Here is a 26,512-nt window from a genome sequence, read left to right on the forward strand (position 1 = left end):
TACTAAATGTAGACGAAAAAAAATAATTGCACAGTTGGGTGAGAAATCGTGAGACGAAACTTTTAAACCTAATTAGTCCATAATTAGACACTAATTACCAAATATAAACGAAAGTACTACCGTAGCCAAAATAAAAAAAAAAATCTAAACGGGGCCTAAACAAGGGCTAACGCTAGCGTCATCGTAGGAGCTCGTTGTCCTTGTTGCACAGGCGCACAGCACACATGACGGACCACCCATTGAGTTCGTTAGGCTTGGGGTTAGGGCTACGTACACACGCACACGCACACCAACTGAGCCCATGTTTAGTTCATAAAAAGTTTTCCCAAAAAATATTACAGTACCCATCATATTGAATCTTGCGATACGTGCATGGAGCATTAAATGTAGACGAAAAAAAACTAATTGCACAATTTGATTGGAAATTACGAAACAAACATTTTAAATCTAATTAGTTTATGATTGAACACTAATTACTAAATAAAAACAAAAATACTACCGTGTCCAAATTTCCAACTTTCCACCGACTCTGAATGAAGTAGTACAGGAGAACACGGTTTCATTTCATGGCCACGCTGGTGAGCGGCGAGGCTGGTTGGTAAGCGCCCTCGGGCCTCGCGTGACCCACATGGCGGTGGCTCACGGTGCTCAAGTATAACGAACTACCAAACCGAGAGACATAAATGAGCTCACTCCATCAAAGCAGTCCGAGATGATGGGTGGAGTAGGTAGGCGGTACCTGCAATCCCCGAGGTCTTTTTTTTTATTCTTTTTTATTTTTTTTCAAAGAGAATAGAGTCATGAGGGCAGGCCCAGCCCTCCCCCTCGGATAGTTTCTATAGCATTAAGGGTGCGTTTAGATCAAAAAAAATTTGGATTTTGGCTCACTGTAGCATTTCGTTTGTATTTAGTAATTAGTGTCTAATTATGGACTAATTAGGTTCAAAAGTTTCGTCTCGTGATTTCTCGACCAACTGTGTAATTAGTTTTTTTTTCGTCTACATTTAGTACTCCATGCATGTACCGCAAAATTCGATGTGACAGTTACTATGCAAAATTTTTTGGCAACTAAACGGGGCCTAAATACCCTGCCACATATTGTAGGCAAAAAAAAGAAAAAGAAAAAAGATCTGATGTGGCATCTTATTTAACGAGCAAAGAAGAGAAAGCTACATGAAATCCACGATCTCATATGAGAAACGACGTCGGCTTGTAATCTAACGCACGAGGAAACCACCAATTCCGCGATGGGGAGAATCAGCTACTTTCTTCCCCTCCGTCCGCCGCACCTCTAACCTCACCGCCTCCACCCGCCCGCATGCCCCACCGGCCGCAACACTCTACGCTCCTGGGCGAATGCCATGGTTGTAGCCAGGATGCGGCCCTCCTGGCCATCGCGTCGCCATCCTGGCTGAGCGCTGTGTCCGCAGCTACGAGGAGGGCCTTCGCCGGCCACCACACTGCTCTCCTGGCTGCGCGCCCCGCGCGCCGCCTTGCTGACCACGAGCAAAGGAGGCACGAAACCATAGCAGGAACGGGTGCAAAATGCTGCTTGATCAGCTCACCGACGTGCTTCTCCAGCCTCCTCTACTCGGCGCACAGCCACGCCCCACGCCTGCTCGCGCCACTCGCTACCAATGTTTTAAATAGCGAGCTAAGCCTCTTAGCGGCAGCCTCTCCAAAAGGCTAAGAAAAGGCTATAGCGAGCTAAATAGCGGGCTAAGCCATTTAGCGGCTGAGCAAAAAATATGTCAAACATCATGTAATTTTACACATAATAAAGATATAGAAGATGAAAACATTACAAATACCAATAGGGACAGATAGTTCAAAGTCTTACTAACACATTACATCAAAGTTCGTAGTTCATAAATGATACATCATACATCACATAGGGACATACGTGAGTTCAAAGTTCATACAAAGGTGATAGACAGCTAGACAAACAAACAAAAGGCATGGAGCCATAGGCCATAGTCTGGTACATATCAGTACATCACACATGCATTTCAACATATGAATAGTTTGGTGTACTTAGCTAATCATCTTCAGCATCAGTAGATACCATACCATCTTGATTTTTCTCTGATTCAGAAGCAGAGGATGCAGACTGAGGCGTCATCAGAGATGCCAGGGTCCTGAATTTCTTCCTAGGGCGTGGAGCTCTCTCCCTTTTGGCTTTTGCTTGAGATGTCGATGCTTCTTGTGCTTTTGTTGATGGTTCCGTACATCCCTGATATTCTTAACTTTGAGTTGCATTTGGTTCTAATCTAGTAATGAACTCATTGTTGTCATCCTCCAGCACATCATTAATTTCCTTATCTATGTGATCTCTACTCTTGTTCTCTTTCTTATGCCTTAGTTTGGAGTTAAATTTAACAAATACAAGGTCTCTCATCCTTTCATGAAGTAATCTGTTGCGCTTTTTTGTGTGTACCTAGTTTTGTTCAGTTGAATAAAATTCAAGGAATGAGCAGCAATGCAAAATAAATTAATGTAGGTGAGTTGTGGAAGTAGAATTATTTTTAATACATGTTCAAATGCTGACCAATGAAAGCTCTAGTTTGGTTTTGGTGAATTGATGAAACCCTAAGTGCTAACCTAGTTCATCAAGTGATCATGAGATAGGTAGCACACTTCAAGTAGAGAAGCAAATGAAGATCATAACATGACAATGGTGATAGCATGGAGATGATCAAGGGCTTAAACTTGAAGAGAAGAAAGAGAAAAACAAAAAGCTCAAGGCAAAGGTATAAACCATAGGAGCTATTTTGTTTTGGTGATCAAGACACTTAGAGAGTGTGATCACATTTAGGTTTGATAGCCGTACTATTAAGAGGGGTGAAACTCGTATCGGAATGCGGTTATCAAAGTGCCACTAGATGCTCTAACTCATTGCATATGCATTTAGGATCTAGTGGAGTGCTAACACCCTTGAAAATATTTGTGAAAATATGCTAACACACGTGCACAAGGTGCTTGTAGGGTTGAGATGGGTTTGGGTCCCTCTCTCCCTCCCGCCGAGCTTGCTCGGCGGGATTCGGCGCTTTTGGAAAAATGAAATGTCTATTTTCTATTGCGCCGGATGCAAAATTCTTGGTGGTTGGCACATTGGAGCAAGGGTGAAGAAGTTAGAGTTGAAATGGAGTTGGTCGAAATGATGCTGGCGTCGGTCTACTGACCGGACGCTGGGTCACTCAGCGACCGGACGCTGAAAGGCTGCGTCCGGTCGAGCTGTCAGACGGCACAGTAGGCTAGGGTTGAGCACCGGACGCTGGCTGCGTCCGGTCAAGGTGGACCGGACGTGTCCGGTCGAAAAAACATGCCTCGGGGAGCTTACTGGAAACGACCGGACGCTGGGGCATCAGCGTCCGGTCAGTTTTACCGGAGCGTCCGGTCAGCTTCGTAGCCGTTGGAATCTGACGAACAGCGTTTGAAGGGGATGACACGTGGCGTCCATCGGACGACCGGATGCTGAGGGCCAGCGTCCGGTCAGTTTGACCGGAGCGTCCGGTCAGAGCGCGTTTTGCCCAGTGAAGGGGTATAACGGCTCTATTTGTTGGGGGCTCTATTTATAGCCCCATGGCCGGCTCAAGGGACAACTCTTGCACATTTTCATTGACATAGCAACCTTGTGAGCCTAGCCAAAGGACTCCCACTCATCTACATCATTGATTCATCATCATAGTGAGATTGAGAGTGATCCAAGTGCATTGCTTGAGTGATTGCATCTAGAGGCACTTAGTGATCGTGTTTCGCTGCGGATTTCGCTTGTTACTCTTGGTGGTTGCCGCCACCTAGACGCTTAGAGCAGCGAGGATCGTCGAGCGGAGGAGGTGATTGTCTCCGGCTCCGATCGTGGTGATTGTGAGGGGTTCTTGACCTTGTCCCCGGCGGAGAGCCAAAAGGTACTTTAGTGAATTGCTCATGGCTTGTGTGATCCTCATCTTGTGTTGGTTGTGCGGCACCCTATTGAGGGTTTGGCGTGTGAAGCCAATTAGCGCGTGAACCTCCAAGTGAGTGAATCGCCACAACGAGGACTAGCTTGCCGGCAAGCAAGTGAACCTCGGTAAAAAATCATTGTCTTCATCATTGATTCCGAGGTGATTGGTCTTCATTGTTATTCATCTTTGTGATTGATTGGTTCATTCATCTACACGGCGGTATAACCCTCTTGATCACTCTCTTTACTTTACCGCAAACTAGTTGATAAGCTCTTTAGTGTAGCTAGTTGTGAGAGCTTGCATGCTTGGTTGGTGTGGCTCTTTAGTTAGCCTTTGAGAGCACACTAACATAGGGTAGTGTCATTGCTCTTGTGTGAATTGACACTATCTAAACTAGAATTGTGGTAGGTGGCTTGCATTTTGAGTAGGCTAGCGCAACACTCGCTTCGCCTCATAATTGTCTAACCATTTGGTTAAGTGTTGTTGTAGAAATTTTTATTAGGCTATTCACCCCCCCCCCTCTAGCCATTAGGACCTTTCAAGTGGTATCGGAGCCGAGGTCACCGTTATTTGAGGCTTAACAACCTTCGGTGTTAAAATGGCTCAAATCAACAACAACAAGAAGCCACCCCAATTTGATGGCTCAAATTATTCTTATTGGAAATCAAAGATGGCCACACATATCAAGTCAATCAATAGAAAGGTGTGGAAGGTGGTAGAAACTAAAATTGAGATTGGTAATCCGGAAAATCCCACCGCCGCCGAAGAAGTACTTCTCCAAAACAATGATATTGCTCTAAGTGCCATTCATGATGCAATTGATGCAAGAACATTTGAGCAAATCAAAAATATTGAGATGGCACATGAGGCTTGGAAGAAGTTGGAAGAATCATTTGAAGGTACTCAAGCCGTGAAGGGTGCAAAGGCATACATCCTCAAAGAAAAGTTTGCAAGCTTCAAGATGAAGGAGGATGAGAGTGTGCCAGACATGTTCCACCGAATGGAGGTGATTGTAAATGATCTCAAAGCACTTGGTGAGAACATAGAGGACAAGGACTTCTCAAACAAGTTTTTGAGATGCTTGCCCGGGAGATTTAAAATGTTGGTCACCTTGTTAGTGAGGAGTGGTTTGAACACAATAACACCAAATCAAATCTTGGGAGATATCATGACCGATGATGCTTATAGAGATGATGATGAGAAGGAAGAAAAGAGGGAGAAGAAAGATGAAAAGAAGGATGACAAGAAGAAGAGCGTGGCATTCAAGGCCACATCATCCAAGGGCAAAGCAAAGCAAGAAACATCAAGTGAGGATGATGATTCATGGGATGATAGTGATGATGAGAAGATGGCTCTCTTTGTCAAGAGGTTTGGCAAGTTCATGGTAAAGAAAGGCTACCGTGCAAGAAGAAAGAAGTATTCATCCAAGAACAAAGATGAGTCAAGAAGATGCTTCAAGTGTGGAAGCAAAGATCATCTTGTTGCTCAATGCCCATATAATAGCGATAATGATGATGACAAGAAGAACAAGAAGAAGGACAAGAAAGAAAAGAAGGAGAAGAAGGACAAGACATTCTTCAAGAAGAAGAAGGGTGGATCATATGTGGTCACTTGGGATAGTGATGCTTCCTCAAGTGATGATGATGATGATAGTGATGATCACAAGACCACCAAGAAGAAGGTTCTTGCAAGTATAGCAATCAATGAGAAGCCTTCTCTCTTCGACTCTCCATCATGCTTCATGGCTAAGGCCACTAAGGTACAAACTTGTGATGATGGAGGTGATAGTAAACATGATAGTGATAGTGATAATGATGATGATGAACCTACAAAAGATGAATTAATTGACATGCTAGAAGATGCTAGAGAACACTTTGACATCTCAAGAAAGGAATGCAAAATGTCGACGAAATATGGTCGGCAGTCTACCTAGGGGTATGCCCAAGGTAGTAGATTATCGGCAGACAGATGCGCAAGTCCCAAACAAGACGGTGACGCAAGACAGACACGAGGTTTTATCCAGGTTCGGCCACCAAGAAGGCGTAATACCTACGTCCTGCGTCTGATTTGTATTGCTGTATGTCAATGAGAGATGTTTTTTAGAGGGGTCCCCTGCCCGCCTTATATAGTCCGGGGGGCAGGGTTACAGATCTGGAAACTAATCCTAGTCAGTTACAATTGCCATATGTGGCCGGACAAGGATTCCTATTCTAATCGACCAGGATCCTGCTTGGTCGCCAAATCCGTCTTGATTCCTTGTGCGGGACTCCGATCAGGTGGACCGAGCCGCACGTCGTTTTTCAGGTGGACTGAACCCATCGATCCGGGCCAGCCCAAGCTTAGCCGTAAGGGTATAGGGGTTAATACCCCCACAGCTAGTCCCCGAGCATCATGTATTATGCTGCGACACGCCATTTTCACCTTCTCCGACAAGCGAGGCTTGGAACCTTGACGCCTCCGACCACCGTCATCACCGGAGAAGTAGGTTGTCCGAAGAATGTATGGTGCTCTTATAAAAAGAAAAGATTTCTGTCCTGAGAAGTGTGCCCACTTGTATTTCTGAAAAGAAATGTAAGTGGTCTTGAAGCATAGCATTCTTGAACATCAGAAGCGTAGGGGTCGAAAAACAAACACATTCACCGCAAGGTGAAGTGTGCCCACTTAGTCCCCGAGCCTGGTAGGAGGTGACGTAGGCACGTGGTGCCAGGGTCTAAAAAGAATTCATAGTTTAGTTGAGAACCCAATCGTCGTACAGCGATACGAGATGCACCGGCAGGTGCATCGTACCGATGTAGTCCCCGAGCTTGCTGGAAGGCGAGGTATGAGCCTTGTAGCAAGGTCTAAAGAAATGTCTCTTAACTGTATGTGAGTACAAATCACATGTAGCCAAGGAAAAACACTATTCAAACAGTGGTCGGGGCAGTCCCCGAGCATATTAATAATCCTTATAACCATTCAAAGCACAAACACATTCACCGCTAGGTGAAGTGTGTCCACTTAGTCCCCGAGCCTGGTAGTAGGTGACTCAAGCACGTGGTGCCAGGGTCTAAAAAAGAAATTCTGCTGAAGTTAAGAATCCAATTGCCGTACAGGCCAAACAAAATACACCGGCAGGTGCATCGTACCGATGTAGTCCCCGAGCTTGCTGGAAGGCGAAATATGAGTCTTGTAGCAAGGTCCAAATAAATGTCTTTCAACTGTATGTGAGTATAAATCACATGTAGCCGAAGAGAGCAAAACTCCAAAAAGTGGTCGGGAGGGTCTCTGAACACAGCGGTGGTCATAGCAGTTCCTGAATATAGTAATGGTCGGAGCAGTCCCCGGGCACAACCGTGGTCGGAGCAGCCTTCGAGCAAAAAAGGTGGTCTGGACAGTACCCGAGCACCGTAGTGGTCTGGGCAGTCCCCGAGCACCGTAGTGGTCTGGGCAGTCCCCGAGCACAGTAGTGGTCAAGGCAAATCCACGATCACGTGCGCTGCTTGTACTATTATTTGGTGTATTTATTTTTCTCTACTCTCTGCCAAGTCTAGTCTGTCCAGTCTGACACGTCTGGTCAAAAAAACAAATAGGTATAGTACGTCATTCTGTCTTCTTATTGTTTTCTGACAAACAGTCGGTTGACACCTGTATTGAGGTGTGTCAGTGTGGGCCCTCTTACACCATCAACGAAGAGGCGCGTACACTGTTATCGAAGGAGCGCGTTTATTGGCGCAGATTTTGGGGTTGTGTGAACAACCGTCCACGGCGCGTGCGCACGACTCCCAATATTCTCGGGCGGACGAAACGACGGTGCCCTTTTGCTTTATATAATGTAGGTCTGGTAAGTTACCCTCACCATTCCCCATTGTCATCCGCCGCCACAACCTTCTTCTTCCTCCTGCCAAACCCTATTCCCCAAAGATCATCACCAATCCCCTCGGTCTCCCGCATCCACCCACTTAGTAAGGACGAACAAATGGCGAAGAGAGACGCCCAGAAGAAAGGCGGGGTCATGGCGAAGGAATGGTGGAAGTCGCGGAGCAACGAGCAAACCATCGAGGACCTCGTCGCCATGGGAGTGCTCCACAATAAGGCACTTGCGGGATGGCGTGCACCCGAAGGAGAAAGCTTCCCCGATCCACAACCAGGTGAAATTGTGATCTTTGAAGATTTTTTCAAACGGGGTTTTGGGATTCCAGTGCACCCTTTCCTTCAGGGGCTCTGTTTGTACTACGAGATTGGGATTTGCAATCTGCATCCCAACTCGATTCTTCTCGTCTCTACCTTCATCCATCTCTGCGAGGCGTATGGTGGCTTCCAGCCCCATTTCGACCTCTTTCGCCACCTGTTTTGCCTTCGGAAAAAGGGAAGCGGTGGCTCGAAGATCGCCGGAGGCGTCTACCTGAACCTTCGGGACGGCATGAAGGCTCAATATCTGCACTGCCCCTGGAACACCTCTTTGGACGAGTGGTACAAGAAGTGGTTCTACATCCGTGAAGAGCCAAACTCCATCACTCTGTGCGATGTGGGACTGATTCCAGAGAAGAAAAGCAGCTGGTCGGAGAAGCCCGACAACTTGGAGCAGATCGCCGAACTACTCGGGTTGATTCCGTGGGGAAGGCTTGACGGCCCGAGCGTTGTCGGCAACTTCATCAGCCGTAGAATTCAGCCGTGCCAGAAAAGGATTCACCCCGGCTTCGAGTACCAAGGAGGCGCTGATCCGACGAGGACCAGAAAGGAGCCGCTGGACAAGCTGGAGATCAAGGCCAGGATTGGAGAGCTATTCAACCTGGCCGATCCCAACTATGTTGCATTGAACGCCATTGAACACGCCTTCAAGCTGGCTCGCCCTCCCCCAAAGGTAAATGACGCCTCCTTTTAACTGTAAAGTCATGTTGCACCAAGAAAATAACTATTTTTTCCTTCATTTTGCGTCTTAGTATAATGGCCGTGACCGGGCAGGAGTGTTTGTGTCGTCTCCCCCCGGTGTAGAGTGGCCGCAAGTTACTGGATCAACCGCCCAGACCAGCGCCAGGACCGACGGCGTTCACTGGGCGGTACTCGAGACCGTTGAAGACGCCTCGACCAGAGCCGCCGGCAAGCGTCCGGCTACCAGCAAACGACGCCAAGCCATCATCTCCCAGTCGGACGACGAAGCAGAGGATGCGGACATCTTCCGGCTCATCCCCCGAAAGAGGAGAAGGCAGGTGGGGCCGTCGGAGCAGGGTGGCTCCTCTGTGCCAGCAGTGGTCACAGCACCGACCACGGCAACACAGAGCACAGACGAAGGGAACATGCCGCATCATCCTCCGACGCCCGTACCGGAGGTTGAACAAGTCCCGGTGGAAACTGCCGAGCAAGCAGAGCAGGGGCGGTCGAGGAGACGTTCCTTCGCCACATCCTTCCGCAAGTCAAAACTGTAAGTATATACATTTTGGATGTAAGCTTGTCATTTTGCATTGGATGCTATTGTCTTATGAATTTGTCTCTGAATGTATTAGATCGGCGTCCACCGAAAGCCCCGACCAGCTAGCTGGGTGCGGGACGTCCTTTCCAAAAACGGCGGGACAAACTGCACAGAAACAAGCCGTGGAGGAGCCCATGGAAGGGACTCTGCCTGGGCCTCGGCAGGCGTACGACCAGACGCCAGTCCCCGAGCAGAACACAAGTGCTCCGAGCACAAACCCCGATGAGGAGGATACCACAGCACCACAGGAGCTGGATCTAGCCGAGGGGCAGCAGCCAGAAGTTGCCCAGGACAAGGGTGCCGACGCGACGGCTCGTGGGAAAGCCCTGGTGGTCGTGGAGTCTGCGAACTCCGGACCACTGCCGCCTCCCGAACAGGAGGCTGAAGAGGATGAAGTGGAAGAAGTCCTGGGCCGTCCCCAAGATAGACGACAACATGTATATGTGTCGCGCTATCGGAACGATGAATGGGTCATGCACGAGGAGATCCCAGAGGCCGAGGAAACCTTAAGAGTTGAGCGAGCAGCCAAACGCCTGGTGACTGAAGTCCAGGTATATTTGGCTTTAGTCCTTAAACCTGTTGTGTAGTCAAGCTGTCTGACGTAGCTTGTCTGTATGCAGGACGTGATGAAAACTGCGAGGTACCGAAAAAGGTGCTTCGACCAGATAGAAGTAGTCATGAAGACCAATAAGGAGCTGACGGCTGAAGTTGAACGCCTACGGCGCCAACTTGAAGCCACCGACCAGGAGAGGACCAACCAAGAAGCACAGAACCAAAACCTGGTCGGCCAGCTCAAAAACAAAGAGCAGGAGAAAACATGTAAGTGTTCACCGTATCATAGCAAGTGCTGGACTTGTGTTTTTTTTTTTTTTTTTGTTCCTGACAGTAATAGCTGTAATGCAGGTTTAGAAGCTGAAGTGACCCGCCTCCAGGGGGAGAACAGCCGCGCGCTTGCAGAATGTGGTCGCCTGAAGGAGGACAACGAGAAATTGGAACGCCGCCAGTCGGAACTCCAAGACCACACTAACAGAATGAAGGACGACCTGAAAAGTAAGCACTCCAGACCGCCTTGCTCATTCAACTGTCCACATTGCCTTGTCGTGTCATCACGTTTGATGTCTTGTAATATTTTCAGTTTTGAAAGTAAATGCCAAGAGGCACCTTGAGGCCGTGATCAAGGAGCGTGACGACTGGAAAGCACAATGCCTTAAGGCCGTCGAGGAGCGGGACACGTGGAGCAAGCAGTGCCAAGAAATGGCAACTGGCATTGTGCCCGTCCTCGACCTCATCGACCCGGCGCTCATAGAGGAAGAGCTAAGGACGCCTCAGCTCGGACTGGTCGAGAGATGCAAGCAAGCATGGGGATGGTTCCAAGACTTCGTGAAGGAGGCAGGTGAGTACACGGGCGCCCATGTGCTAAGCATGGTGCGTGCTCACTACCCCCTGATCGATCTCAAACGCTTGGAGGCTGGGTACCCGAAGGAGATAGACCCAGACAAGGCCGAAGAGCTTCGGACGGCCCAGCTGGACTTGTCGTCAAGGATAATTGGCGATATTAACCTGTGCGGAGGTGGGACAGCACCTGTGCAGGGTATGCCATCGACAAGCCAGCTGGAAATGCCATCACCTTCAAGCCAACCAACGAAGCCTGCGGTCTCGACCAGCCAGGCACCGGCGGGGCCATCCCCTTCAGCTTGACTAGCTCTAGAGTCCCCTAGAATCGAGTAGGGTATCGGAGGCGGCGAGCAGTAAATGCCATGCGCCCCGACCAGCCAATGTAATAGGCTTAGAGCTGTAGAAGGAGGACATAGTTGTGTTATTGTAAACTTGAGCCTTTTCAGGCAAGCTTGTAATAACGTAACTGTATATCATTATAAGCTTATTTGTTTTATACAAAACGCACTTTAAGCTTGAATTTTTTTTTTTTTTGTCGGTGTAACTAAGTGGGAACGTGTTAACGCTCTGTTTTAGTTGTACCGTTTTGCTCGAAACGTCATCCTGAAAAGTTTGTGCGGCCCCAGTCTGGCATGTGGTCGGAGTATGAGGTACTATGACCTGTGCATACGTGGACGCAGACAAGTCAAACCAGAGGGGACCTGCCGATCACCCGCAACGCAGAGAGCAGATCCCGTGCACGTGTTGGGAGGAACCGGAGACAGGGCCTGCTCCGAAAACCGTAGAAGGAGTGGTGGTCGGCTTGTACTGCCTTAGGTTAAAATAACCATGAAATTCGGAGTGACACATTAGAGTGGTCGGAGAAATCATAATTGCTTTATTAAAGTAAATCAAAAATGTAAGTAGAGTACATATCTCAGTAGTTAAGCATAGAAACGTCTAAGCTTGTCGATGTGCCACGAGTTTGGTACGTCCGTGCCGTCCAGGTGAGCTAACCTGTAAGACGTTGGACGTGTGACTTCCTTGATCATGAAGGGTCCCTCCCATGGGGTTGCGAGTTTGTGGACGCCAGCCTGGTTCGTCTTCCACTTCAGGACTAAGTCCCCGACCACGAAGAAACGCTCTTTAACGTTCTTGTTGTAGTACCTGCGCAAAACAGCAAGGTATTTGGCCGTGCGTACGCAGGAATCAAGCCTTTTCTCTTCTGCGCTGTTGACTTCTAGCTCCCGTATTTCATTGACCCTGCCTTCATCGAAGTTCTCTACCCGTGCTGATCTGAAAGCTATATCTGGTGGGAGGACTGCCTCAGCGCCGTAAACCATAAAGTATGGTGAGACGCCGGTGTTACGACTGGGCTGAGTTCGGAGGCCCCAGACCACGGCTGGTAACTCTTTGAGCCATCTTCCAGGAGCTTTATCATTTTCTCTGTACATCCTCTTCTTCAATGCGTCCAAGATCATGCCATTTGCCCGCTCGACTTGTCCATTAGCTCTAGGATGCGCCACCGAGACGTATCTTACAACTATGCTCCTTTCATCGCAGAAGTCCCAAAAAGCGTTCCCGGTGAACTGAGTACCTAGATCAGTAATGATGCTGTTGGGCACGCCGAAACGGTGGATGACCTGGTCGAGGAATGTGACAGCTTTCTCTGAGGATGCCTGTACCAGAGGCATGTATTCTATCCACTTAGAAAACTTATCAATTAGCACGAAGACACATGTAAATTTCCCAGGAGCTGGTTTGAAAGGCCCAATCATGTCCAGTCCCCAGCAGGCGAAGGGCCAAGAGGCTGGAATCGTCTGGATCTCATGTGCTGGTACATGGATTCTCTTGGAGAAGAACTGACAACCCTCACAGCGGCGGACTAGCTTCTCTGCGTCGGCCACTGCTGACGGCCAATAGAACCCTACTCGGAAAGCCTTACCGACCAGTGTTCTTGAGGCCGCGTGGTTGCCGCAGGAGCCAGAGTGGATTTGGTCTAGGAGATGCTCGCCTTCCTCCTGGGTTATACACTTCATCAAGATTTCCTCCTTAGCGTTTTTGCGCCATAACTTGCCATCGGCGAGCAGATACTGCTTACTACGACGCATCAGGCGCTCATTTTCTGTTCGATCGATATAACCGCTACCATCTGTCAAGTACTTGATGAAAGGTGTTCTCCAGTCCGGCTCATGAGTGGTCGGAAGCGGCTCGGCTGTGCTCGGCGCCGGAACCGTAGCCACTAATTGCTGGTCTGAAATTTTGTTGGTCGTTGAATCTTCGTCTTCAATGGAAGGCGTGAACAGGTCCTGGACGAATACGCCATGTGGGATTTTGGCTCGGGATAATCCTAACTTTGACAACGCATCCGCTGCTTGGTTCTTGTCCCGGACCACGTGTATGTACTCGATGCCATAGAACCTGCCTTCCAGCTTTCTTATTGATTTGCAATATGCGTCCATCTTTTCACTGGTCGTGTCCCAGTCCTTGTTGAGCTGGTTGATGACCAGAGCCGAATCTCCGTAGACATAGAGACGTTTAACCCCAAGCTCAATCGCAATGCGTAGACCATGCAGGCATGCTTCATACTCGGCGGCATTATTAGATGCTGGGAAATAAATCCTGAGGACGTACCGGAGCTGCTCCTTGGATGGTGACACGAAAAGAACTCCTGCTCCCGCACCGTCAATGTTGAGAGAACCATCGAAGTACATCGTCCAATATTCGTCGGATCCCGGAGAGGCAGGCGTGCTTAAGTCTGTCCACTCGACGATGAAATCGACGAGTGCCTGAGACTTGATTGTAGTACGGCTTGCAAATTCCAAGGAAAGGGGGCATAGCTCCATTGCCCATTTGACGATGCGCCCGTTCGCATCCTTATTGCGAATGATGTCCCCCAAAGGATACTCGGTCATGACTACCACACGATATCCGTCGAAGTAATGTCTCAACTTTCGGGATGTTATCAGTATGGCGTAGAGCAGTTTCTGAATCTGTGGGTACCTGGTTTTGGATTCGTTGAGTACCTCACTAATGAAATAAATTGGCCGCTGTACCTTGTAGGCGTGGCCCGGCTCGTCGCGCTCGACCACCAGTGTAGTGGAAACCACCCGATCGGTTGCCGCAATGTAAAGTAGGAGAGTTTCGTCTTCTCTGGGAGCAGTAAGTACCGGAGGTGACGTGAGGTATTGCTTCAGCTGCGTGAAGGCAGCGTCTGCTTCCTCCGACCACTCAAACTTCTCGGACGCTTTGAGCAGTTTGAAGAAAGGTAGTCCTTTTTCTCCTAACCTTGATATGAAACGGCTTAGAGCAGCCATGCAGCCGGTAAGCTTCTGGACATCCTTCACCTTTCTCGGGGGCTTCATGTCTAAGACAGCTTTGACTTTCTCCGGGTTAGGGCGTATGCCGTCGTAACTGACGACGTTGCCAAGCAATATGCCAGAAGGGACACCAAAGATGCACTTCTTTGGGTTTAATTTCCATTGGAACGTATTAAGGGCTGCGAAGGTGCGTTCTAGATTGTCAACAAGGGTATGAGCTTCCTTGGTTTTGACAACTACGTCGTCGACATAAGCCTCGACGAGGCCGTCTTTTATCTCGTCGTTGAGGCAGGCCTGTACAGCGCGTTGGTAGGTAGCACCGGCATTTTTGAGCCCGAACGACATAGTCGTGTAGCAGTAGGCGCCGAAAGGCGTGATGAAAGATGTCTTGATCTGGTCGTCTTTTTTGAGAGCGATCTGGTGATAACCAGAGTAGCAATCGAGAAAGGAAAGCAGCTCGCAACCGGCGGTTGAATCTACGACCTCGTCTATGCGAGGTAAACCAAAGGGGTCCTTAGGGCAGTGTTTGTTGAGATCAATGTAATCAACGCACATTCTCCATTCATTATTCTTTTTGTGTACAAGAACCGGGTTGGCTAACCATTCCGGATGATACACTTCTTTGATAAATCCGGCTGCCAAAAGCCGCGTAACTTCTACCCTAATCGCCTCCTTTTTGTCGCGAGCGAACCGTCGTAGCTTCTGCTTGATTGGTTTGGCCTTGCTGTTGACATTTAAGGAGTGCTCGATCAAGTCCCGAGGTACACCGGGCATGTCGGAAGGTTTCCATGCAAACACATCCACGTTGCCCCTCAAGAACCTGACGAGCGCGTCTTCCTATTTGGGATCCAGGTCGGCCCCGATAAGGGCCGTTTTGCTGGGATCGCCTTCGACCAGCTGGATCGTCTTGTGCTCCTTGGATCTGATGTTCTTGCGCGGAGCCTCGAGCTCTGGGATCTCCAGGTGGTCGGCCGGGGTCTTCTTAGCGTCGAGCATGGTCTCGGCCATGCGAATAGAGAGGTCGTGGGCCTCTGCGATTTTGAAGCTGTCGTCCTCGCAGGTATAAGCTGCGTATACGTTGCCCCTGAGGGTTAAAACTCCTTTCTCAGTAGGCATCTTGAGCACCAGATACCTGTAATGAGGTATGGCCATGAACTTGGTGAGCGACGGTCGACCAAGAATAGCATGGTAGGTGCCGTCGAAGTCAGCGACCACGAAGTTGACGTAGTCGGTGCGGAAGTGGTCCGGAGTCCCAAACTGCACAGGTAGCGTGATCTGCCCGAGAGGTGTGGAGCTCTGTCCGGGGAGAACACCCCAGAACTGTGCCTCGTACGGCTTCAGGTCTGCCTGGGCTATTTTCAGAGTGGGCAGGCTGTTCTTGAACAGTATATCAATGGAGCTGCCGCCGTCGATCAGTACCCTGTCGAATTGAACCTTGTTGATACAAGGATCGAGGACCAGGGGAAAACGCCCTGGCTCGGGTATGGCGGCCCATTGTTCCTTCCTGCTGAAGTAGATTTCACGGTGAGACCACGGAGGAAGCCGTGGATCGGTGAGAAGGTTGTCGGTGTTTGCCACGTTCATGCAAGCGCGGGCGAGCAGCTTGCGTTCTCGTTTGGTTTCGATGGACACCTTGCCGCCGATGATGGTGTGTACGTGATCAGTCGGCTTGACGTATTTGTGATGAGGGTCTGCATCGTCGTCGTCGTTGTCCTCGTTGCGCTGTTCCCCCGCGTCGTTAGGCTTGTCGGACGTATCCGGAGCCTGTTGACGCGTGTAGATAGTCTTGAGGACGCGGCAATTCTCCATGGTGTGGTTCGACTTAGGATGGAGCTGGCAGGGCCCCTTCAATGCTTTGGCGTAGTCGTCCTCGTAGTTACGACGTCCGCCGCCCTTTTTCACGGTATTGACCTCGCCGTCGTCTTCCCGAGCGCGCTTGTTTCTGTAATCGCCACGGCGGTTGCGCCGCTGATTACGTTGATCACGGTGGTCGCGGGAGTCGTTGCGCTGGTTGCGGCGGTCAAAATTGTCGTTCCGACCACGATTACTGCGGTAATCGTCGCGGTGTGGAGGGTGGTCGGAGCGTGGAACCCTTGCTGCTTCTTCAACGATTATCTTTTTAGCGTCGTCAGCGTCCGCATATTTCTTAGCGGTGGCCAAAAGCGCTGTGACCGATTCGGGTCTCTTCCGGAGGAGCTTGTCTCTTAGGGCGTCGTGGAAACGGAGGCCGGTGACGAAAGCCTCGATTGCTTCGTTGTCGGATATTGATGGGACCTTGATGCGCATCTCCGAGAAACGCCGAACGTACTCGCGCAGTGGTTCATCCTTTCGATCTTGGATCCGCTGCAGATCGTACTTGTTGCCGGGTTGTTCACAAGTAGCGATGAAGTTGTCGATGAAAGCCTGCCTGAGCTCCTGCCAAGAGTCAAAATAGTTCGCTGGCAAGCTAACCAGCCATTGGTGACCTGCATGACCAACAGCGACTGGGAAGTAGTTAGACATGACGTGCTCGTCGGCCATGGCCGAGCGGCACGTAGTTTCGTAGAGCATGACCCATAATTCGGGGTTTTCCTTGCCGTCGTACTTCTGAAGCTTCTCGAGCTTGAAATTCTTGGGCCATATGACTTGGCGCAGGTGTGGAGTGAACTGCTTCAGGCCCGGCGGACCGTGGGCGGTGTCATACTCCATACGGCGATAGCTTTCATGGGATGCACGATCGTCGGCTCTCTGGTTGATGCGAGCACGTAGATCACGTCCACCGAGGTGATGGCGGAGATCGTTATTGCCATCGCGGCGATCTCGATTGCCATCTGGGTTGGCCCTGCGACCGTGGTTATCACGGCGATTGTCGCGGTTATCTCGGCAGTTGTCGCCTCGAATGTCGTGGCGGTTATCCTCCCGGCGGCGGTTGTCGTCCCGACCACCATCACGACCACCGTTTCCGCCTTGACGGTTGTCTGATGGGTCGTTATTGCGCGAGCCACGTTGGTTGAGTGGCTGTGAGCGACTTGAGTACTGGCGGCTGTGGCTTGATTCGACAGAAACGGATGGAGCCCGGGCTTGGTTCATCTCTGCGGTCTGAGCCATAGCAGCCGTCAGATAAGCTTGTATGTCATCACGGATTACTTGAGTCTCGGGAGTGTTGGGCAGCCGCTGCATTGTCGCCATGGCGATGGCTACGTTGGCGCTTGGGGTCTTGAAGACTTGTTTGTCCCCCACCCTGTCGAAAGCATTGTTGAGGTCACGTGGCTGGACCCTTATGCGTCGTGCCTCCTGGTCTGCTCCAGCTTCGGTTTGCCGGCGATTAAACCGGTCAATATTGCGTGCTTCGCGTGCAGTCTTTTCTTGTTCTGTTTCGCCAACCGCTGGCGGCTCGTCGTTGCTGACAACATGGATTAAATCCCCTCGTCTTGGCGGGAAAGACGGAAATTGGGGGAAACCCGGGGCGTGGTCTGGTAGATCCAGATCGTATTTGACGCCTTCATCTTCGTGACGCTGAAGCTCGGTGTGGACCGATGCGTTGGAAGCAATGCCGGATGAGGAGCTGGAATCACCCTCTCGGACTATGTGGACGGATCCTTCTTGATGATCTTCGATCCGGACCATGTTGACGATGTTGCATGGCTTCGGCCGAGATCGATGTATAGGACACAGATCCGAGCGGCGTCGTAGGTTGTACGCGTAGCTGGAGGCAGCGTTTCGCAGGCCGTAGGGCTGGACCTGGTGGTTCTCCTTCGGGACCTCGTACTCGCAGAGTCGGAGACCCGTCGCGAAGGCTGGCTGGCGACGAGCGGAGCGCCCCTCAGGGGTAGATACGACCACAAGATCTGTTCCAAGTCGTGCAGGATGACTGGTCCGAGCTGGTTGGATAGATCTGTTGCGGGGAGATGTTACCTGCTCATTAGGTTGGCTTTGAATCGTACTTACCAGAGCTAGGGTTTCAGCGAGTTTGATGCCGACCCGATCGATGGAGTCGAGCAAGTCGGTGTCGTCGATCTGCTTTCCTTTGTAGCGGGGAAGCGGACGACGGGTTGTCGGCGTGGCTGTAATCGTGGTCGGAGCCAGATGTACCGTGGTCGGAGCCAGATCCATCGTGGTCGGAGCCACGTTCGTCGTGGTCGGAGCCGTGTCCACCGTGGTCGGAGCCGTAGCCGATGCAGGTGAAGTAGTCGTCGGCGCGGGTTGAATCCACGCCTCCTCCGTGGTCATGGCGATGGAAACGTCGGGGCCGGTGGTCCAGGTGATCTGGCCGACGGTGAACGTGAGGCCGTTGGGCGTAGCCATGGAGCCGGAGATGATGACCATCTTGTTTGCTTGGAGAGCAGTACGCACACCCCCTACCTGGCGCGCCACTGTCGACGAAATATGGTCGGCAGTCTACCTAGGGGTATGCCCAAGGTAGTAGATTATCGGCAGACAGATGCGCAAGTCCCAAACAAGACGGTGACGCAAGACAGACACGAGGTTTTATCCAGGTTCGGCCGCCAAGAAGGCGTAATACCTACGTCCTGCGTCTGATTTGTATTGCTGTATGTCAATGAGAGATGTTTTTTAGAGGGGTCCCCTGCCCGCCTTATATAGTCCAGGGGGCAGGGTTACAGATCTGGAAACTAATCCTAGTCAGTTACAATTGCCATATGTGGCCGGACAAGGATTCCTATTCTAATCGACCAGGATCCTGCTAGGTCGCCAAATCCGTCTTGATTCCTTGTGCGGGACTCCGATCAGGTGGACCGAGCCGCACGTCGTTTTTCGGGTGGACTGAACCCATCGATCCGGGCCAGCCCAAGCTTAGCCGTAAGGGTATAGGGGTTAATACCCCCACACAAAAGCTTGCGTAAGGAACTAAAAGCCCTTAAGCAAGCATTTGATGAGCTTAGTGCATCTCATGAGAGGCAAGAGGATGCCCATGAGAAGCTTGGCAAGGCTCACAAAAAGCTTGAAAAAGCTCATTCCACTTTGCTTAATGAACAAGATAAAAAGAAGCATGTTGAAACTTGTGATGTAGGTTTAACTTATGATTTAATTGATACATCACTATCTATGCCTATCATTGTTCCTCCAACTAACCCTTCTTGTAGCACTTCCACTTCTACCTCATCTAGTAGTGATGGTCACACTTATGATACCTCACTAGTGGTTGAGAATGAGAACCTCAAGAAGGAGGTAACTAAGCTCACTCACACCTTGGCTAAGGCTTATGGTGGTGAGGACCGCTTGCTTATGGCCTTGGGTAGCCAAAGAGCTTCTCTCTACAAAGAGGGATTGGGCTATACCCCCAAGAAAGGCAAGGCGGCCTTTGCTCCTCACAAGACAAGTTTTGTGAAGAACAATGGTCGGTTTTGCACTAGTTGCAAGCAAGTTGGTCATAGAGAGCATGAATGCACCAACAAAAGCAAAAATGCTAATGTATCCTCCATTAAGCTTAATTCTTCCTATATGCTTGTTAAGGGTACAAATGGTGTGAAGGCTAAGTTCATTGGCAAACCATGGATGGGCTCAAAGAAGAAAGCCATTTGGGTGCCAAAGAGCTTGGTTACTAACCTTCAAGGACCCAAGCAAGTTTGGGTACCTAAAAAGAATTGATCTTCTTTTGTAGGTCAATTACAAAGCCGGAGGAAGGCATTGGGTTCTTGATAGTGGGTGCACCCACTCAACACATGACCGGTGATGCAAGAATGTTCAACTCAATCAACACCAATGGCAATGATGGCTATGATAGTATCACATTTGGTGACAATGGCAAAGGCAAGGTCAAAGGGCTTGGTAAGATTGCAATATCCAATGACTTGAGCATATCCAATGTGTTGCTAGTAGAGAGCTTGAACTTCAATTTGCTATCCGTGGCTCAATTGTGTGATCTTGGATTCAAATGCATATTTGGGGTAGATGATGTAGAAATCATAAGTGTAGATGGATCTAACTTGATCTTCAAAGGCTTTAGATATGAGAATCTATACTTGGTTGATTTCAATGCTAGTGAAGCTAGATTGTCTACATGCTTGTTCACTAAGTCTAGCATGGGTTGGTTATGGCATAGAAGGCTTGGTCATGTTGGAATGAAACAATTGAATAGATTGATTAAGCATGACTTAGTTAAAGGCTTGAAAGATGTTGTGTTTGAAAAGGATAAGCTTTGTAGTTCTTGTCAAGCCGGCAAACAAGTTGGAAACACCCATCCTAAGAAAAGCATGATGAGCACTAGTAAAGCATTTGAGTTATTGCATATGGATTTGTTTGGGCCAACACAATACACTAGTATCGGTGGAAATAAATATGGATTTGTGATAGTGGATGATTACACTAGATACACATGGGTATTCTTTCTAGTGGACAAAAGTGATGTATTTGCAACATTTAAATTATTTGTCAAAGGCATTCACAATGAATTTGAAACAACCATCAAGAGAGTTAGAAGTGACAATGGTAGTGAGTTTAAGAACACTAGAATTGATGAGTTAAGTGATGAATTTGGAATTAGACATCAATTCTCGGCCAAGTACACACCTCAATCAAATGGCCTTGTTGAGAGAAAGAATAGAACACTCATTGATATGGCAAGGTCTATGCTTAGTGAGTACAATGTGAGTCAATCTTTTTGGGCCGAAGCTATCAACACGGCTTGCTATTGTAGCAACCGCCTCTATTGTCACCGATTGAAAGAAAAGACACCATATGAGCTCTTGAATGGTAGAAAGCCCAACATTGCATATTTTCGGGTCTTTGGTTGCAAATGCTATATCTTGAAGAAAGGCACAAGATTGGGCAAGTTTGACAAGAAATATGATGAAGGATTCCTACTTGGGTATTCCACCACAAGCAAAGCATATAGAGTTTGGAATTTGGATAGTGGTACTCTTGAGGAAGTTCATGATGTTGAATTTGATGAAACCAAGGGTTCACAAGAAGAGAATGAGAACTTAGAAGATGTTAGAGGCATTCAACTTTCAAATGCTATGAAGAACATGGATATTGGTGAATTGAGGCCTAGGCAAGTGATTGATGATGAAGATGATCAAGTGCAAGTGCTCTCCAACTCTTATGTGCAAGATGATACAAATCAAGCTAGTGCAAATAACTCTCATGATATTGATCAAGATCAAGTGGCTAGTACATCATCTCAACCCAATGATCTAGCAAGTGCAAGCAATCAAGTTCCATTGCTTCAACCAACAAGTATTGCAAGAGATCATCCTTTAGATACAATCATTGGTGATATCTCAAGAGGTGTACAAACAAGATCAAGATTAGCATCATTTTGTGAACACTTCTCTTTTGTGTCATCCATTGAACCAAAGAAGATAGATGAAGCTTTGAAGGATGTTGATTGGGTGAATGCTATGCATGAAGAATTGAATAACTTCACAAGAAATCAAGTATGGGAATTGGTAGAAAGACCAAAGGGACACAATGTGATTGGAACCAAATGGGTCTTTAGAAACAAGCAAGATCAAGATGGGATAGTTGTAAGGAATAAAGCAAGATTGGTAGCACAAGGCTATACACAAGTTGAAGGTCTTGACTTTGGAGAAACCTATGCCCCGGTTGCTAGATTGGAAGCAATTAGAATCTTGCTAGCCTATGCTTGTGCCCACAACATCAAGCTCTATCAAATGGATGTCAAGAGTGCATTTCTCAATGGTTATATCAATGAAGAAGTATATGTTGAGCAACCTCCCGGTTTTGAAGATGATAAGAAGCCCAACCATGTGTACAAGTTGAAGAAAGCATTGTATGGCTTGAAGCAAGCACCTAGAGCATGGTATGAGAGATTGAGGGACTTCCTACTCTCTAAAGGGTTCACAATGGGCAAGGTTGACACAACTCTTTTCATCAAGAAGATTGGAAAAGATCTATTTGTATTGCAAATCTATGTAGATGACATCATATTTGGATCAACCAATCAAGAATTTTGTGATGAGTTTGGTAAAATGATGGCTAATGAATTTGAGATGTCCATGATTGGAGAGTTGAGTTACTTCCTTGGTCTTCAAATTAAGCAATTGAAGAATGGTACATTTGTGAGTCAAGGCAAGTACATCAAGGACATGATCAAGAAGTTTGGAATGATTGATAGCAAAGTCATTAGCACACCAATGGGAACCAATGGCAACTTGGATAGTGATGCAAGTGGAAACATGGTGGATCAAAAGTTGTATCGGTCTATGATTGGAAGCCTACTCTATGTGACCGCATCAAGGCCGGATGTCATGTTTAGTGTATGCATGTGTGCAAGATTTCAAGCCTCACCAAGAGAAAGTCATTTAAAGGCTACAAAGAGGATATTGAGGTACTTGAAGCATACACAAAATGTTGGTTTGTGGTATCCCAAATGAGCAAAGTTTGAGCTAGTTGGTTACTCCGACTCGGATTATGCGGGATGCAAGGTTGAAAGGAAGAGCACATCGGGCACATGTCAATTGTTGGGAAGATCACTTGTTTCATGGTCATCAAAGAAGCAAAATAGTGTTGCATTATCTACCGCCGAAGCCGAATACATATCCGCCGGTAGTTGTTGTGCACAAATACTTTGGATGAAGGCCACTTTGAGTGATTTTGGAATCAAGTTCAAAAAAGTGCCATTGCTATGTGACAATGAGAGTGCAATCAAGTTGACAAACAATCCGGTGCAACATGCAAGAACAAAGCACATTGATGTCCGCCATCATTTCATAAGAGATCACCAACAAAAAGGGGACATTTGCATTGAGAGTATAGGCACCGAAGATCAACTTGCCGATATATTCACTAAGCCATTGGATGAGAAAAGGTTTTGCAAGCTAAGAAATGAGTTGAACATATTGGATTTCTCAAATATGTGTTGATGCACCCCCACTCATATGACATGCCTCTCCTTCGAGCAATCTAAGGTAAAAGTTGATTGGCATGACATACATCCTTGCTAAGGATATGTTTAGTGCATCTAGTCATATTTTCAATCTTAGTAGGATCTTGCATATGGTTCTATCTTATTAGGCTCATTCATGAAAATCAAATGAATTTTGATGTCAATATGGTGTCACTATTGCTTCTATGCTTGACTTGATCTAGTGATGGCATATGACATGTTTATAGGCTTGTAAACCTAGTGTTTAATCTAGAAAATGAACTATAAGTGTTTAACTCAACATGGTACAAGATAACCCTTATTTGGAGGTGTGAAGAAGCTTGTCCTTAGATCAAACCGAGTTAAATATCTTTGGGAAATAATCTAGAATTGAACCAAATTTGGGAAAATGACCCTCACCCCATTGATTGACATTGATAATCTCGACCCTACAAGTAATTCTATTTAGAACCTTTATGGTCATTAATGACAAAGGGGGAGAGAAACAAAGATAAAGGGGATAAGGGGGAGAGAAACAAAGGAAAGGGATCAACTAAAATTTTGAGCACACAAGTAGGGGGAGCAAGCTCATGAACTTGTATGATGCATTTGAACGTGCATTTCATATGTTTGCTTGCATGGCATAAGTTCCATATTTATAATATCCATGCTTGTGTGATGTATGCTAGTTGTAGATTTAAATGATGAAATGCAAACTAGCATGTATAGGATATCTAGTGATTTCACTTCCAAATGTTTCTAAGTGGTATTAAGCTAACCATGGTGCTAAGGATGGTATATTGGTGCACTCCGATTGGTATCACGCTTCAAAGGTCCATCTTTTATACCTTAGCATCATATGGTAGACATTGACTCCTACATTTCCTATCTAAGCATATGTGCACACTTCAATCCAAACTCTTAGCACATATGTAGGGGGAGCAATTGCTACCACTTAGGGTTCATGAAACTTGTCCATATCCTTTTACACATGGTAAATATGCTTGGGCAAGCAACATGAATTCAATTGAATTTCAATTCATATCTTTGTATAAGGGTTGTCATCAATTACCAAAAAGGGGGAGATTGAAAGCTCTAATTTGGTTTTGGTGAATTGATGAAACCCTAAGTGCTAACCTAGTTCATCAAGTGATCATGAGATAGGTAGCACACTTCAAGTAGAGAAGCAAATGAAGATCATAACATGACAATGGTGATAGCATGGAGATGATCAAGGGCTTAAACTTGAAGAGAAGAAAGAGAAAAACAAAAAGCTCAAGGCAAAGGTATAAACCATAGAAGCTATTTTGTTTTGGTGACCAAGACACTTAGAGAGTGTGATCACATTTAGGTTTGATAGCCGTACTATTAAGAGGGGTGAAACTCGTATCGGAATGCGGTTATCAAAGTGCCACTAGATGCTCTAACTCATTGCATATGCATTTAGGATCTAGTGGAGTGCTAACACCCTTGAAAATATTTGTGAAAATATGCTAACACACGTGCACAAGGTGCTTGTAGGGTTGAGATGGGTTTGGGTCCCTCTCTCCCTCCCGCCGAGCTTGCTCGGCGGGATTCGGCGCTTTTGGAAAAATGAAATGTCTATTTTCTATTGCGCCGGATGCAAAATTCTTGGTGGTTGGCACATTGGAGCAAGGGTGAAGAAGTTAGAGTTGAAATGGAGTTGGTCGAAATGATGCTGGCGTCGGTCTACTGACTGGACGCTGGGTCACTCAGCGACCGGACGCTGAAAGGCTGTGTCCGGTCGAGCTGTCAGACGGCACAGTAGGCTAGGGTTGAGCACCGGACGCTGGCTGCGTCCGGTCAAGGTGGACCGGACGTGTCCGGTCGGAAAAACATGCCTCGGGGAGCTTACTGGAAACGACCGGACGCTGGGGCATCAGCGTCCGGTCAGTTTTACCGGAGCGTCCGGTCAGCTTCGTAGCCGTTGGAATCTGACGAACAGCGTTTGAAGGGGATGACACGTGGCGTCCATCGGACGACCGGACGTTGAGGGCCAGCGTCCGGTCAGTTTGACCGGAGCGTCCGGTCAGAGCGCGTTTTGCCCAGTGAAGGGGTATAACGGCTCTATTTATTGGGGGCTCTATTTATAGCCCCATGGCTGGCTCAAGGGACAACTCTTGCACATTTTCATTGACATAGCAACCTTGTGAGCCTAGCCAAAGGACTCCCACTCATCTACATCATTGATTCATCATCATAGTGAGATTGAGAGTGATCCAAGTGCATTGCTTAAGTGATTGCATCTAGAGGCACTTAGTGATCGTGTTTCGCTGTGGATTTCGCTTGTTACTCTTGGTGGTTGCCGCCACCTAGACGGCTTGGAGCAGCGAGGATCGTCGAGCGGAGGAGGTGATTGTCTCCGGCTCCGATCGTGGTGATTGTGAGGGGTTCTTGACCTTGTCCCCGGCGGAGAGCCAAAAGGTACTTTAGTGAATTGCTCGTGGCTTGTGTGATCCTCATCTTGTGTTGGTTGTGCGGCACCCTATTGAGGGTTTGGCGTGTGAAGCCAATTAGCGCGTGAACCTCCAAGTGAGTGAATCGCCACAACGAGGACTAGCTTGCCGACAAGCAAGTGAACCTCGGTAAAAAATCATTGTCTTCATCATTGATTCCGAGGTGATTGGTCTTCATTGTTATTCATCTTTGTGATTGATTGGTTCATTCATCTACACGGCGGTATAACCCTCTTGATCACTCTCTTTACTTTACCGCAAACTAGTTGACAAGCTTTTTAGTGTAGCTAGTTGTGAGAGCTTGCATGCTTGGTTGGTGTGGCTCTTTAGTTAGCCTTTGAGAGCACACTAACATAGGGTAGTGTCATTGCTCTTGTGTGAATTGACACTATCTAAACTAGAATTGTGGTAGGTGGCTTGCATTTTGAGTAGGCTAGCGCAACACTCGCTTCGCCTCATAATTGTCTAACCATTTGGTTAAGTGTTGTTGTAGAAATTTTTATTAGGCTATTCACCCCCCCTCTAGCCATTAGGACCTTTCAACCAATTCCTCTCACAGCCAGAGGAGCTACATGTCAAACTTAGAATCTTTATTGCCAACAGCCTCAAATTAGGTGTAGTCGTGCCATGATTCAGCCACCATGTTGCTGCATTAATAAGCAAAGAAGTTAAACTCTTGTGATAGCAAAAACAATTATATTGGATAATTTATTAATCACATTAGTTTCACATTTTTCACCTGGGTTGAAGTCCTTATTTCTCCTCCGCCTTGTGGCAATGTCATGTCCAAATGACCCTTGCTGCTCCTTATATTTGTTGAGGTCTTCAATGATATTATCTTGAATTTCTTCATCATCAATCAGCGTCGTAACACATTCAATTACAGCTGCTCTAAATGATCCATCATTCTCAATGTTTGCATTGTTTGGGTAATAATAATAAGGGTTCAAATAGTACCCAGCCAAGTGTAGTGGACTCTTCAACTTGCTGTCCCACCTTTTGTCAATTATTTTCCAAACAGGTTTATATTTTTCCTCATCATTGTCAAACCTCAAAGCAATTTCTTTATTTGCCTCAAGCATATATCCATGCAAAAATCCCATTGCAGGCACATCACTATCCAT

The 26,512-nt window shown here is 47.7% G+C and overlaps 1 pseudogene; it reads right to left on the reverse strand.

Annotated features, from left to right (window-relative positions):
- Positions 1–2,038: 2,038 nt before the first annotated feature.
- On the reverse strand, positions 2,039–26,512 carry LOC136458194 (uncharacterized; annotated as a pseudogene).

Source organism: Miscanthus floridulus, chromosome 6, assembly GCF_019320115.1.
Source record: "Miscanthus floridulus cultivar M001 chromosome 6, ASM1932011v1, whole genome shotgun sequence".
NCBI classification, from domain to species: Eukaryota; Viridiplantae; Streptophyta; class Magnoliopsida; order Poales; family Poaceae; genus Miscanthus; species Miscanthus floridulus.